Source organism: Rhipicephalus microplus, chromosome 3, assembly GCF_043290135.1.
Source record: "Rhipicephalus microplus isolate Deutch F79 chromosome 3, USDA_Rmic, whole genome shotgun sequence".
Lineage (NCBI taxonomy): Eukaryota > Metazoa > Arthropoda > Arachnida > Ixodida > Ixodidae > Rhipicephalus > Rhipicephalus microplus.
This window is the reverse complement of record NC_134702.1, coordinates 150,337,961-150,354,829: the sequence shown is the minus strand read 5'-3', so window position 1 is coordinate 150,354,829 and position 16,869 is coordinate 150,337,961.

Below are 16,869 nucleotides of genomic sequence, written 5' to 3'. Positions count from 1 at the left end.
CTGCAAGGCCTAACCCCACTGTGCGAACTGCGATGGAGAACACGCGGCGTATTCTAGATCTTGCACAGCATGGAAATAAGAAAAAGAAATTATTACTATCAAAGTCACCCACAACATCAGTTTCCGCGAAGAAAAGCATCGGGTCTTCCCTTTCTATGCAAAAAATCATTTGCTGAAGTGGTGCAACAGGGGGCAGCACCACGACAGCATCAGGTGGCCGCCCAAGCTACGCACAGCGCGCTGGAGCGACCGCCGCTTGCATCTACTGCAGGAGCAGCGAAGGCTGCTCCGGCCTCAGACAACGAGGCCCCACCACGGGCGTCGACATGCATTGGCACGAGCCAGGGCAATGGGCAGACTGCGGGAAGCTCGTCGACGTCCGGTGTAGAGGGTTTAAAGGCTTCGTATCTTGAGCCGAAGCCCACAACGCCCAGGGATTGCTCGGCAGAGCGATGGTCCAACGCTTCTCTTGAAGCTATGGACACAACCGCCAGTCAAACGGCGCCTGCAGCGCCGAAGGAGCGGCGAGTTTCTCTCGACCGCTCCAAAAAAGACAAAAGACAAATTACAGGGCCTCCAAAAAGCCCTGTAAAATAAGTTTCGTTTTCCATAACCTGAAAGGTTATGGTACTATTCTGTTTTGACTTTAGTATCTCACACATGTCACCAAGGTTTTGTCGCCAACAAATCAACTCTTACTCCACTTTTCCGCTCAATTTCACTCCCCAAAATGGCTTTTCTTCTACATTAGAATTGTAGAAGAATCATTAACAACATAGGTGACATAAAAGATTTGCCAAGTAGTCTCTCTCCAATGGCTATGTGCTTACAGGAGACCAATCTGGGAGAAAAACACATGAACTTCCTCAGAAGTTTCACCGTAGTACGCCGCGATTGCGTCCACGCTAGCCGGTTGTCCGGCGGCGTGGCTATTGTCGTCAAAAGTGGAATTGCAGTGCGAAAGATCACCATCAACAGTCACATCGAGGCCGTGGCTGTCACCATTTTAGCTCATAAAACTATCACCATATGTTCCATTTATAACCCCCCCACACACGCATTTTTCAATTAAAGATATAGTGCATATGAAGGACCAACTGCCTGAACCGTTTGTTATTGCAGTGGATTTTAATGCGCACGGAACGCTTTGGGGAAGCAGTACAACTGACACCAGAGGACTAACCCTCGAAAATTTTATTCTGAACAATGACGTATGTCTTTTAAATACTGGTAGCGTCACCTACTGCTCCCCAAGCACAGGTGCCACTAGCTGCTTAGATCTAGCGCTGTGCTCACCTTCGCTCTTTTGCGACCTAAAGTGGAGCGTGATAGATAATGTCTACGGCAGTGACCATATGCCTGCTCTCATAAAATTAACACAAACCCACCAACCACTCAATCCCGACCACCGCGTTGGAAACTACATCTGGCAGACTGGCCACTGTTCACTCAAAAAGCTGCCCTAGAAAAGGAGATGCTTGATGGCCTAAGCATAGAGGAAATGAACGAGACAGTCACCGCCTGCATACTCTCGGCAGCGGAACAAACTATACCACAATCCTCCGGCACTATAAAGAAAAAACTTAAACCCTGGTGGACAAAAGAGTGCACACAAGCTAAAAAATGCAAAACAAGGAGTGGGGCATTTTTCGTAAATATCCTACAGAAGAGAACCTCCTAGCATTTAAAAAGGCGAGAGCAAAGGCAAGATTTCTTCGCAGGCAGGCTGAAAAACTCTCGTGGAAAAAGTACATTCCATCCATTAACAATTCCATTACATCTAAAAGAATGTGGGATCAGGTGCACAAGTTGAACGGCAACTACAGTTCATATACCATCCCCATTCTCTCAACCCCTGGCATCCAGACAACTTTAGGCGAACAGGCAGACCTACTAGCGCAGCACGTTTGCGCTATTTCAAGCTCAGCAAACTATTCGGCAGCTTTCCTAAAACATGAACAATCTACAGAAAAACAAAAGCTTCCTATTACAGGTTATCACAACAGATCATACAACTTCCCCTTAACCCTGCAGGAAATTAACAGTCCTTGAGTCCTTTCTCAAGGTAAAAAAAACAGCACCTGGCCCAGACAAAATACATTACGAAATGCTCGCCCATTTGTCCCAGGAAGCGGTGAAGGCATTGCTGCACTTCTTTAACGCTATTTGGATCACTGGCAGAATGCCAACAGAGTGGAAAAAAGCCATTATAATTCCATTTCTCAAAGCCGGAAAAAACCCTACATTAAAAACAAGCTACAGGCCCATAGCACTTACTAGTTGTATGGCGAAATCCTACGAAAGCATTATTAATAATAGGCTAACATACAACCTAGAAACCGATAACTTGATAGATGTCCATCAATGTGGTTACAAGAAAGGATGTTCCACCACCGATCACCTTGTTCGCCTTGAACATACAGTACGAGAAGCTTTCCTGTACAAGCAGCAATGCTTAGCAATATTTTTCGATCTTGAAAAGACATATGACACAACGTGGAAGTACGCTATCTTACGAGACCGGGCAGATCTTGGAATTCGCGGAAGGATGCTCAAGTGCTTGTCCGACTTCCTATCGAACCGAACTTTTCAGGTTCGTTTGGGCACCACACTTTCAGGAACTTTTACTCAAGAGAACGGTGTGCCTCAGGGCTGTGTCTTAAGTACAACTCTCTTTGTCGTCAAAATGAACTCTGTGAACCAGGTCATACCATCTACTCTTATGCACTCGCTATATGTGGATGATCTCCAAATAGCGTGCCGGTCATCTAACATGGCGACGTGCGAGCGACAGATTCAAATAACACTAAACAAGCTAACACAATGGGCTAACAAAAACGGCTTCCGATTTTCCGAAGAAAAGACGGTTGCTGCAGTGTTCTCCCAGAAACGAGGCTTACAACCCGACCCCGTACTCAAAATAAACGAAACAGTATTGCCAATAAAACAAGAACAGAAGTTTCTGGGGGTCGTATTTGATAAGAAGCTCAATTTTCTTTCACACATTAATAATCTCAAGGTGAAATCCAACAGCGCCCTCAATGTCCTCAAAGTCTTGCCCCGAAAGCACTGGGGTTCCGACCGTAAGTGCCTCCTGCTCATCTACCGCTCTTTAGTACGCAGCAAATTAGACTATGGTAGTATAATCTACGGTTCAGCAAGAGACTCGTACCTTCAGCGCCTAGACCCTGTCCATAACAAAGGGTTACGCCTCGCAACAGGTGCCTATCGAACCTCACCTATTTCGAGCTTATACGCCGAAAGTAACGAACCATCCTTAGAATATAGGAGAACGAAACTAATGCTCACGTATGTCCCTAGAGTTTGTTCTTCACCAGATCATATATGCCACAGTATTGTCACACGCTGTGACCTACGACAACACTACGCCAACAAACCAAACGTAATTAAGCCACTAATACTAAGATTTGAAGAAAAGATTCACACCCTAATTGTTCCTAACGAAGCACTCTACATCGCCAGAAGGCCACCCAGTTTGGCCCTATGGAGTGATTTCTCCAAATTCTTAGATTTTTCACTCACACATATAAAAAAACAAAACACCCCACGTGAACAAATACTACAAGAATTCCTTACATTACAACAAACGTACAACACTTACGAAGAATTTTATATTGATGGCTCGAAGACATCTGCTTATGTTGGAAGCAGTGTGGTAGGAGCAACAGACGAGCAAATAACTAGACTACCGCAGTTCGTATCCATCTACACCGCTGAGTGCTATGCGTTATGGATTGCAGTACGATACATTATAAGCTCAAACCATAAAAAAGCTGTAATATTTACAGACTCGTTAAGCGCGCTGAAAAGTCTCAATTGTAAATCTCAGTATGAGCCATTCATAGGCGATATTTTAAACATGCTATCCCACACACCTGATGACCACACCATACGCCTCTGTTGGGTACCGAGTCATGTCGGGATTCCAGGCAATGAAAGCGCAGACCAACTAGCTGCAACAGCAAAAGAGATGTGCGAGTCAAAAACCAACATACCTGCCAGAGATGGGATTCAAGCTGTTCGACGGGCCACAACTTTTCACTGGCAGCAGGAATGGAAATCACAACAAAACAACAAACTTCACCTAATTAAACCTGTCCTTGGTGAATGGAAGACCTGTCTTCATCAAGCGCGTTTTATCGAAGTAGTTATATGTCGACTACGAATAGGTCATACGCACATCACACATAACTATCTATTGGCAGGTGAAGAAGCCCCAACATGCGACAAGTGTCAGGAGCAACTAACTGTAATGCACATTTTAATAGCTTGCCCACACATGGAAACATTAAGAGAAAAACATTTCCGTATGTTTTACAGGTTAAATATTCCCTTTCATCCAATGCTACCCTTGGGCGATGACGCCCTAATACACATAGCTGATGTGATCAGCTTTTTAAATGAAGCACAACTTCTGAACATGATCTAACTATACTAAACTATGCTACCGCTAGACATAGGAAAACTTGACTGATGTGACTCGTAGCACAGCCTCTTTGGAGAGGCATCTGCTGCAGCTGAAGTTACAACGATGCACTTGCCTTCCTGCCCTTAGGTTATAAGGACATGGGTATGGTATTAGTGCTATGTAAAAGCCGCTACGGTTTAACATAACCTCGTGCACCAACCACACACATTGACCACCCCGAGCATCACACACATAATCTTAGAAGATATATATACTTCAGGCGTTTACGAAGCCAATCCTTTTAGGCCTTTATACAGCCACGCTTCACCGCTCATCATTTCTCATATGTTATCGCCGTCAAGACATTCCAGAGTCATTGTCATAGCCCTGTCCGCTGTAAGTACTCTCACCATGAGTCTGGCGCAGCATAGCCTTAGTTGCTCTTGCGCCACAAAATCCAACATAACTAACTAACGGTGCTTGTGAAAACTCTTTTCACTACGCGAACTGTAACAGGGAGCATGCCGCATACTTACGGTCATGCCCCAGCTGGAAAAAAGAAAAGGAAAATGTCACGATTAAAGTAAAACAAAACATTTCATTTAGGGAGGCACGAAGACAGGTGTTCTACCTGCCAGAAACCAGCTTTGCCGAAGTGGCGCGTCAGGGGGCAGCGCCACGACGGCCCCCGGCGCCTGTCTGGCACACGCGTAGTGAGCCAGCGGTGCCGCCATCCGCCCCCTCGGTGGTTGCAGCCAGTGCTGCTCCGCCATCGAAGAAAGACCCACAAACCTCCGGGCTGGGGGCCGCGAAGGCCTTGTCTTTAGAGGCGAGGCCCTCAAAACAACTGCAGCGCTCGCAAGAGCGCTTGTCCAGTGCCTCGCTAGAGGCAATGGACACAACTCCGAGCGTCAGGGCGCAGCAAGCGCCTAAGGATCGGCGCGACTCCGTCCACCGATCCAAAAAAGAAAAATCTCGTGTCACGGCCCCTGGAAAGGGTCCGTGAGCTAATTTTTTATCCTTGAGCACACAGCTCAAAACACACCTAAAATGGACACGCAGATTTTACACTGGAATGTGAGAGGACTTCTCCATAACCTCGATGATATTAGAGAACTCCTTAATAAACATACTCTAAAGGTGCTGTGTGTTCAGGAAACACATCTTAAGTCCACACAAACAAATTTTCTAAAGCAATATGCCATCTTCCGCAAAGACCGTGACGACGCTGCCGCCTCGTCGGGCGGTGTCGCTATAATAGTTGATAAAGGTGTTGCCTGTAAGCAATTAAACCTCCGCACTTCTCTTGAGGCAGTTGCTGTCCGAGCAGTGATGTTCGGGAAGCTACTAACAATTACCTCTATCTACATTCCCCCGTGCTATCAACTTTCAAAGACAAAATTTCAAAGCTTCATTCATGAACTTCCTCCGCCATATATAGTCGTTGGTGATCTAAATGCACATAATCCCCTATGGGGTGACTCCCGTTTGGATGCGCGAGGACGCCTAATAGAACACTTGCTGTTTTCGTCAGGTGCATGTCTACTAAACAAAAAAAGAACCAACGTATTATAGCACTACACACAACACATACTCCTCTATAGACCTGAGTATTGTCTCGAGTGCTATAATTCCATATCTGGAGTGGTTCGTTCTCAAGAACCCTTTTGGGAGTGACCACTTTCCGCTTATGTTAGAGTTAACAAAAGAAGATACATGCTCGCCTGACTTTCCTCGCTGGAACACCAAGTCAGCCAACTGGGAACTGTTTCGAGAAATTACATTTTTAGACGGAGATGAGATTGCTGATTTTAATATAGACGATGCTGTAGCATACCTAACAGGTTTTATTATTGACGCTGCAGTGAAATGTATCAAGCAAACCAACGGAATGATCAATAAACGTCGCATTCCTTGGTGGAACGATGATTGTCGGAAAGCGCGCAATAGACAAAATAAAGCTTGGAGACTACTCCGAAATTACCCAACGGCTGAAAACCTCAAAAATTTCAAACAGGTCAAGTCCCAAGCCAGAATAACGCGTCGCCGTGCAAAGAAAGAAAGGTGGAATAGGTACATCTCCGGTATAAATTCTTACACCGATGAAGCGAAGGTTTGGAATAGAGTAAACAAGTTAATGGGTCGGGAGTTACTCCCCCTACCTTTGGTAAGTAGCCGAGGGGAGAGCCTAAAGGAGCAGGCGGACTGCCTAGGCGAACACTTTGAATACGTCTCGAGTGCATCGCACTACACAGAAACGTTCTTGAGATTCAAAGAACGCGAAGAGCGGCAACCCCTTAAATCTAAACGCCCATCCAGGGAGGCTTACAACTGCCCATTGTCACTAGCTGAACTTAAGGCATCTCTTGCGTACTGCAACAACTCGGCGCCAGGTGGCGATCGTATAACGTACGAAATGATTAAGTATCTTCACCCAGAAACAATAAAAACGCTCCTGACCCTCTTCAATACCATGTGGGAAGCTGGATAGATTCCATTGTCATGGAAAGAAGCGATAGTCATCCCGGTACTTAAACAAGGCAAAGACCCGTCCTTGGCCGCCAGCTACAGGCCAATAGCGTTAAAAAGCTGTTTGTGCAAACTATATGAGAAAGTGTTAAACCGGCGCTTAACTCAATTCCTAGAAAGTACCAGTATACTAGACCCCCTGCAGTGTGGTTTCAAAAAGGGGGGGTCGACAATAGACCACATTGTTCGCATAGAGACATACATCAGAGATGCATTTATTCATAGGCAGTTTGTACTTTCGGTATTCTTAGACCTGGAGAAGCGTACAATACCACATGGCGATTCGGGATCCTACGCTATCTTGCCGCCATGGGCATCCATGGGAACATGCTAAACACAATTAAAAGTTATCTGTCTAACCCGAACCTTTCGCGTAAAAGTGGGGAATGCTCTCTCTAGATCATTTACCCAAGAGACTGGTGTTCCGCAAGGGGGCGTGCTTAGTTGCACACTCTTTCTTGTAAAAATGAACTCCCTGCAATCTGTCGTTCCAAGCGCGATGTTTTATTCTGTGCATGTTGATGACGCGCAGATGAGTTTCAAATCATGCAATATTTCTATGTGCGAACGACAAGTGCAGCTTGGAATGAATAAATTCTCTAAATGGGCGGATGAGAATGGTTTTAAAATAAACACCCAGAAAAGTACTTACGTACTCTTCTCCAACAAACGAGGGGTAATGCCACTACCAAATATTACGATCAAGGGAGACCAACTCTTTGTGAGCAGCGAGCATAAATTCCCAGGAACCACTTTAGATTCTAAGCTCACGTTTATTCCCCATATTAAACATTTAAAAATGAAATGTCTGAAAGCGATGAACCTCCTAAAGCTCCTATCACGTACAACATGGGGTAGTGATCGGAAGATCTAAATGGGGTAGTGATCGGAAGATCGGACCCTGTTCACCATCTGGGTATCCGACTCGCAACCGGTGCTTTCAGGACAAGTCCGATCCAGAGTCTCTATGTAGAGTCGAATCAGTGGTCACTTCACCTGCAGCGATCTTATAGCAGTTTCACTTATTTTATAAAGGTACGTGCAAACATAAAGCATCCTTCTTATTCAGCTATAAACAATATGACCGCTGCCACCCTCTACCATAATGGACCCACAGCGAGAAAGCCGTTCTCTTTGCGTATGAGAAGCTTAAGTGCGGAAGTGGGTGTTCCGCTGCTAGAACTTTGTCCTATGCCCACAAGAAAACATTTACCGCCGTGGCAGTGAAAGCTCATACATTGTGACACTTCCTTTGCCGAGATCACTAAACATGCACCAGAAGCACATATTAAAATGCATTCCCGACAACTCCAGTCCAACTACTCATGCCTGGAGTTTTATACTGACGCTTCTAAGTCGCATGCAGGGGTGGCTTATGCAGCCGTCGGACCATCCTTCTCGGAATGCGGTGTGTTGCACCCGGAAACAAGTATATTTACGGCTGAGGGTTATGCACTATTGTCGGCTGTGAAGCATATACGGAAATCAAACATAAAAAAATCAATTATATTCACAGACTCGTTAAGCGTCGTAAATGCATTACGATCCCTTTTCAGATACAGAAATGCGGTAATAATTGAGCTGTATTCCGTTCTGTGTACAGCATATATGTCCAACCAGCATGTTACTATTTGCTGGGTTCCTGGCAATAGAAACATCGAGGGCAATGTGTTAGCTTACCAAATGGCCACGTCAATTATATTGCGTGCTATTAACCCCACAGCTACTGTTCCTGCAACAGATTTAAAACCCTTCCTACGTAAAAAACTGCGAAACCACTGGCAACGCTTGTGGGACACAGAAATAAATAATATGCTTCACTTGATTAAGCCGCGGTTGGGTTACTGGCCCTCCGCTACAAGAACACGGCGAACTGATGTCCTATTCTGTCGCCTCAGAATAGGGCACACTTATGGTACCCATAGCTTCCTGCTGACTGGCGATAAACCTCCTACTTGTGGTAGATGTGGTGAGAGACTAACCGTCCTCCACGTCCTCCAGGAGTGTCTGGAAGCTGAAAGTGAGAGAAAGAAATATTTTGCTTTAGCATACCCCTATAATCTTCCTTTACATCAATTGATGTTTCTCGGTGAAGAACCGCTTTTTTATGCAAAATCAGTTTTAAGCTTTTTAAAGGATGTAGTATTGAATGTTTTTAGCCCAACAGTGAATGTTTTTAGCCCAACAGGTTCATAGAGCATCCTCTGTTCAGAGGATGCCACTGTGATAGCAGCTTTCATTAAGCCCAGGCCTCCATGCTCTTGTTTTAAGGGCTCTGTCGAGGCACTGGTGCTCCATGCAAATTTTTAATTCATACATATCAATTTTAAGCCATTTTATGTCTCCATAGCACACATCATTTGTCATCGCCATAATTTTACTATGTATATATTTTTACGCACCCATAGCGACTGTTTTTAGGCCCATTTACAGCCACGTCACATCTGTTTTATCTACAATGAACATCGCACAGCTCATTATCATCGCTCTGGCGCTCTTTGGCCACATCTGGCCCTTGCGCCAAGAAACTCCGCTAATCAATCAACAGTACCATTGACTACATAAACTCACAGCATTTGGGGATCAGCCTATCACAATCACACCGCATCGAACAATGAACACAGTGAAGGGTGTTGTATCAGATGGAGACCTGATAGATCTCTCTGATGAAGAACTTCTAACAGGCTGGAAAGAGGAAAATGTCATTCAGGTGCAGCGTATCAAAATAAGAAGAGAAAATAGGGAAATCCCAACGAAGCACATCATACTCACTTTCGCATCTAGCACCCTCCCCACTGACGCCGCAGGGGCGCCTGCGCAAGTAGGCGTTTGGTGGGTAGCGACACCACGGACCCGAGCTAACGGGGGAGTTTCTACTCCCTCCCACGCCTAGCCGTGCGTGGCTTTGCCGTGTCCGGGGAAAAGGGAATCCTGGGGGTTGAGCCGACGCGGGGTGATTGGACCGTTAAGGCCCCCCGGCAGAGGCAACACACCCCTTTGGCCCCGGCTTCACGTAGACGGCACCCCTGGGCTGTCCCACCCAGGGGAAATCGGCGGTCGCCTTTTCCTATCTCTCTCTTCCTACATCTTCGTCTTTATCTCTCACTATCTATCTGTCCTGTCTTCTACTATCTTCTGTTTACTTCCAATTTTCCTGGCGGCAAGGGTTCACCCTGGGCAAATAGCCTACCTTGGTCTAGGCGCATTGGGTTATAGTGGCGTTGTACGGCTGGCGTCTGCAGGTTTCAGCATCCGCAAACTTGTAGCGTCCCCTCGTTGGGCTCTGTGGTGGGTGGCCGCCAACGCTGCCGAACAAAAATAAGACTGGCATGCACAGAGCATTCCCCTTACTATCTGATCGTACCGGCTTAAAGCAGGTACGCACCGATGATATAAACTTTTTAACCAGCCCAAAGAAACATATCCTCACTATCATGTTATCCACTGTGAAAAAAGTGGAAAGCAAGCCAGAACCGTCTCTCCTTTCCTGGTTTCTAGATGTCCTACCGAAACCCTTAGCACAGGATGCATGGTAACAAAAATGGCTAGTGGAGACCTTCTCCTCGAAATCCGTGATTAAGAACAATTTGAAAAGCTAGGCCGTCTTTCAGATTTCGGTGGCATACCGATAACCATAACACCACATAGATCAATGAACACAACTGGCGGAGTGGTGTCTGACATGGACTTACTTGACTTCACTGAGAATGAGCTTGTGGAGGGGTGGAAGAGCCAAAATGTCACTAATGTACAGAGAATCATCATTAGAAGAGATAATAAGGAAACACCGACGAAACACTAGATACTCACATTTGCATCCTGTAAACTACCGGAATCTATTCAAACAGGGTAAACAAAGACATCTATCAGGCCGTACATACCAAACCCTCGTAGAGCCTTGGCCATGCCAGAGGTATGGCCAAGGCTCTAAAAGCTGTCGCGGTCGCCAGACTTGTGCACAATGTGGAGTCCTAGGCCACGCGTCTGAGAACTGCAAACAACCACCACACTGTGTAAACTGCGAAGGAAACCATGCCGCATATTCACGCTCCTGCACATACTGGAAAAAAGAAAAAGAAATAATTACGTTGAAGGTGAAGGAGAACATTACATTTAAGGAAGCACGGCGAAGAGTCGCTCCATTCTATGGACCCTCATACGCTGATGCGGCGCGTCAGGGGGCACCGCCGCACCAGCCCTCGCCACTCCCTCTGCCCGCGCATACCGAGCCGGTAGTTGTGGCACCTGCCCCCAAGGCGGCTGTAGCCCAGGCTACACCGCCTACTCCCAAACAGAGACCGGAGACTCCAGAGTCCTCCGGTCTCAAGGCCTCACCTCACCAGGCGAGGCCTGAAATACGAATTAACAGCCCGCACGTGCGGGCATCCAGTGCCTCCGAGGAGGCAATGGATACGTCGGCACCCTTGGAGCCGAAAGAGTGGCGTGGCTCCCTGGAGCGCGTCAAGAAAACCAAAAAGCAAATAACAGCGCTGCTGACGGCCCTGTTAAGTGAACTAAAATTCCCCGTCTAAACAGCCACTCGCTTTTCGTACACACAGCATTATTTTACATTCACCATGAACACTCAAATTATACAATGGAACGTCAGGGGCCTTCTCAGAAACCTTGACGACATCCAAGAACTCCTACACGAACACTCACGAAAAGTGCTGTGTGTACAAGAAACACACCTTAATTCAAAACACTCAAATTTTCTTCGCAAATACGTTATTTTTCGAAAGGACCGTGTTGCTGCTATGACATCATCCGGAGGTGTTGCCATCATAGTGAATCAAGGAACTGCATGCACACACTTAACCTCCAAACATCCCTTGAGGCAGTGGCTGTTCGAGCGGTTCTTTTTGATAAACTAATCACAATCTGCACTATTTACATCCCTCCTAGCTATCAGCTGCAAAAACGTGATTTACACTCTTTAATTGATGAACTTCCGGAGCCTTATGTTCTCCTTGGAGACTTCAATGCGCATAGCAGGCTTTGGGGAGACTCTCGTTGCGACGCGCGAGGTCGACTGATTGAACAAATCCTTCTCTCGTCGAACGCATGTCTCCTAAATAGAAAAGAACCAACCTATTATAATCTCGCACCTAACACCTACTCCTCCTTAGACCTATGCATAGTGTCTCCATCTCTTGTGCCTCTACTCCAGTGGAAAGTCGTCAGTAATCTGTACGGAAGTGACCACTTTCCCGTAGTTGTGAGCACAACTACAGCAACTGAGTGTACACCCCGTGTTCCCAAATGGCTCATAAACAGAGCCGCCTGAGAACGGTTTCATACCATCGCTCGTATAGATTGGAGTGACATATGTACTTTAAGCATTGATGTTGCTGTCGACTACTTCACAGCTTTTTTGATTGATGCTGCAACAAAATGCATTCCACAAACAAATGGGCACCCAGGAAAACGGCGCGTGCCATGGTGGAACTCTGAATGCCGAAACGCGCGCAAACAGCAAAACAGAGCTTGGAGGCTGCTTCGGAACTCACCGACAGCCGAAAATCTTGACACCTTCAAGAAAATAAAGTCTCAAGGCAGGAGAACGCTTCGGCAGGCCAGAAGAGAAAGCTGGCAGAAATTTTTGTCAGGGATCAATTCATACACACAGGAGGCTAAAGTCTGGAACATGGTCGGTAAGATAGCAGGAAAACAAGTAAACACACTTCCACTCGTGGACACTCGGGGTGATACCTTGGAAGATCAGGCAAACTTCCTCGGTGCACACTTCGAACAGGTGTCCAGCTCATCCCACTATACTGACACTTTCCAAAAATACAGAACAAGAATAGAAAAGCAGAAACTTGAACACAAATGCACTAGATCCGAGGCATATAACCAAGCTTTCAGTCTAGCTGAGCTGCGAATGTCTCTAAACTCCTGCAGTACTTCTGCCCGAGGTTCTGACCGTGTGGTGTATGAAATGATAAAAAACCTACCGATCGAAACACGAAAAACCTTACTTTGTTTGTACAATGCTAACTGGTTTTCTGGCGCTATCCCTACCTCCTGGAAAGAGGCTATTATTATTCCCATTTTGAAAGAGGGCAAAGACCCTTCTTTACCCTCGAGTTGTAGGCCTATAGCACTTACAAGCTGCTTGTGCAAAGTCTTCGAAAAAATGATAAACTGCAGACTTGTACATTTCCTTGAAACAAATAACTTGCTCGACCCATTTCAGTGCGGGTTTCGAGAAGGTAGATGCACCGCAGACCACCTTGTTCGTATCGAGGCACAGATCAGAGACGCCTTCGTCCATAAACAATATTTTCTCTCTGTGTTCCTCGATATCGAAAAGGCTTATGATACAACATGGCGTTTCGGAATTCTAAGAGACCTTTCCCACCTTGGCGTGCGCGGAAGAATGTTTTACGTAATCAAAAGTTACCTGTCAAACCGGACATTCCGTGTCCGAGTGGGCCCGGTTCTTTCCCAAACATTTGTTCAGGAAACAGGCGTGCCACAAGGTGTTGTACTAAGCTGCACACTTTTTCTCATAACAATGAATTCCTTGCGCTTGACCATCCCTCGCAATGTGTTTTATTGTACATATGTCGATGACGTCCAGCTTGGCTTTAGGTCTTGCAGTCTGTTATTGTGTGAGCGGCAGGTTCAGTTAGGTTTAAACAAGATCTCCAAATGGGCAGAGGAAAACGGATTCCGACTGAACCCACAAAAAAGCACGTGTGTTTTGTTCTCTCGAAAGGGAGGCATGCACTCAGAACCCGACAGTGAACTGAACGGTCAACGTCTGTCTGTTAATACGGAGCATAAACTCTTAGGATTAATCTTGGACAACAAGTTGACCTTCGTACCGCACATCAAGTATCTAAAAACAAAATGTTTAAAAGCCATGAATGTTTTAAAAGTGTTGTCACGTACTGGGTGGGGTAGTGACAGGCAATGTCTCATGAACCTATATAGAAGCCTTATTCGCACCCGCTTTGATTATGGGGCCGTTGTTTATCAGTCTGCGACTCAAAGTGCTTTGAAGATACCGGACCCCATGTACCATTTGGGCATCCGCCTTTCTACGGGTGCTTTTCGCACCAGCCCCGTAGAAAGGCTTTATGTTGAGTCAAATGAGTGGTCGCTTCATCTGCAGAGAACTTACATGTCCTTTGTTTATTACCTTAAAGTGAAAGCAGACAAGAAGCACCCCTCATACTCTACTATTAATGATTTGTCGAGCTCAATTTTGTCTCAAAACAGGCCTTCGATGAGGCAGCCCTTCTCAATTCGCCTGAAGAGTCTAGCTGAGGAAACTGGAGTCTCACTAGAACACAGTTTAATGGCTCCTGTAGCATATCCGCCACCGTGGCAATGGCAGACTATAGACTGCGATGTGTCTTTTCTAGAAGTTACAAAACATGCGCCTATTGCCCATATCCGAACATCCTTCCTGGAACTTCAACACAAATACATACGTCCTGAGTTCTTTACAAATGCCTCCAAGTCTAACTCCTCTGTGTCCTACGCTGCTGTCGGTCCATCCTTTTCGGATGCTGGCCCTCTACATCCAGGCAAAAGTATCTTCACAGCAGAAGCCTATGCGATACTTGTGGCGGCTAAACACATCAAACAATTACAAATACAAAAAGCAGTAATTTATACAGACTCCCTCAGTGTAGTAACGGCTTTGCACACTCTTAAAAAACACAATAACCCTGTCTTTGTCTCACTTTACTCCATTTTATGCACACTCTACACACTCAAACAACATGTTGTAGTGTGCTGGGTGCCAGGGCACCGTGAGATTCAAGGCAACGTCAAGGCGGATCAGCTCGCTGCATCCGTCCACAAAAGCACTGCCCCTACACCCATATCAATCCCGGCCCTTGATCTTAAGCCATCTCTCAAACGAAACCTCAGAGTATACTGGCAGAGCAAGTGGGATACACACACACAAAACAAACTACACGTTATTAAGCCACACCTTGGTCATTGGCTGCCCGTATCAAAATCGCTTCATACAGAGGTAATACTAACGTGACTCAGGATAGGACACACATACACGACACACACACACCTTTTGTCCGGTGGCGATCCACCATTGTGTGACAGATGTGGTGAAGCATTGACAGTCCTTCACAATTTAATTGAGTGCAAACAATTGGAAACTGTAAGAAAACAACACTTTTCCTTACCCTACCGACAACATATACCTTTACACCCTGCAATGTTCGTCGGTAGGGAACCACTTATTAGTCACAAATCATTGTTAGCGTATTTTAAAGAAATTCATAATTTTCATAACATATACCCGAGCATCCCGTAGCATGACCTCTCCAGAGGGGTTTTTGCTGCGGTGGTTACACAACAAAGCACTTGCCTCACGGCCCTTGGACTCAAGGGTATGAACGAGTGAGGCACTTGTGCTAATGCCATACATATCCACCATCGTCTTTTATTATCACCAACTTATGTCATCTATTCACACCACACACACCTTTCACGGCATGGTCATGATTTTATTACTTGTATGTTTTTACCCGCCTTACCGCGAGGAATTTTATGGCCCTTATACAGTTGCTTATCACAATCATTGTCCATTTTTTAGTAAGATGAACTGGCGCTCTTTGGCCGTGAAATGGCCCTTGCGCCATAAAACATCAAACATCATCATCATCTGTGTCCTACGCTGCTGTCGGCCCATCCTTTTCGGATGCTGGCCCTCTACATCCACGCACAAGTATCTTCACAGTGGAAGCTTACACGATACTTGTGGCAGCTAAACACTATAAACAATTACAAATACAAAAAGCAGTAATTTATACAGACTCTCTCAGTGTGGTAACGCCTCTGCACAGTCTTAAAAAAAACCCGGTCCTTGTCTCACTTTACTCCATTTGGTGCACACTCTACACACTCAAACAACATGTTGTAGTGTGCTGGGTGCCAGGGCACCGTGAGATCCAAGGCAACGTGAGGGCGGGGTGCACGTTAAAGAACCCCAGGTGGTCAAAATTTCCGGAGTCCTCCACTATGGCGTCTCTTATAATCAAATGGTGGTTTTGGGACGTTAAACCCCACAAATCAATAAATCAATCAACGTGAGGGCGGATCAGCTCGCTGCATCCGTCCATGAGAGCACCGCCATTACATCCATATCAATCCTGGCCCTTGATCTTAAGCCGTCTCTCAAACGAAACCTCCGGGACTACTGGCAGAGCAAGTGGGATACACACACACAAAACAAACTACGCGTTATTAAGCCACACCTTGGTCATTGGCTGGCTGTATCGAAATCGCGTCATACAGAGGTAATACTAACGACACTCAGGATAGAACACACATACACTACACATACATATCTTTTTTCTGGGGGCGATCAACCAATGTGTGACAGATGTGGTGAACCATTAACCGTCCTTTACATGTTATTCCAGTGTAAACACTTAGAAACTATAAGAAAACAACATTTTACATTACCCTACCAACAACATATACCTTTACACCCTGCAATGTTCGTTGGTAAGGAACCGCTTTTTAGTCATAAATCATTGTTAGCGTTTTAAAAGAAATTAACAATTTTCATATCATACACCCGGGCATTCCGTAGCACGACCTCTCTAGAAAGGTTTTTGCTGCGGCGGTTACACAAGAAAGCACTTGCCTCACGGCCCTTGGACGCAAGCATATGAACGAGTGAGGCACTTGTGCTAATGCCATTCATATCCACCATCGTTTTTTATAATCACCAACTCTTGTCATCTATCCTCACCACACACAACTTTCACGGCATGGTCATGATTTTATTACTTGTATGTTTTTACCCGCCTTACCGCGAGGAATTTTATGGCCCTTATACAGCCGCTCATCACAATCATTGTCCATATTTTTAGTATGATGAACTGGCGCTCTTTGGCCGTGAAGTGGCCCTTGCGCCATAA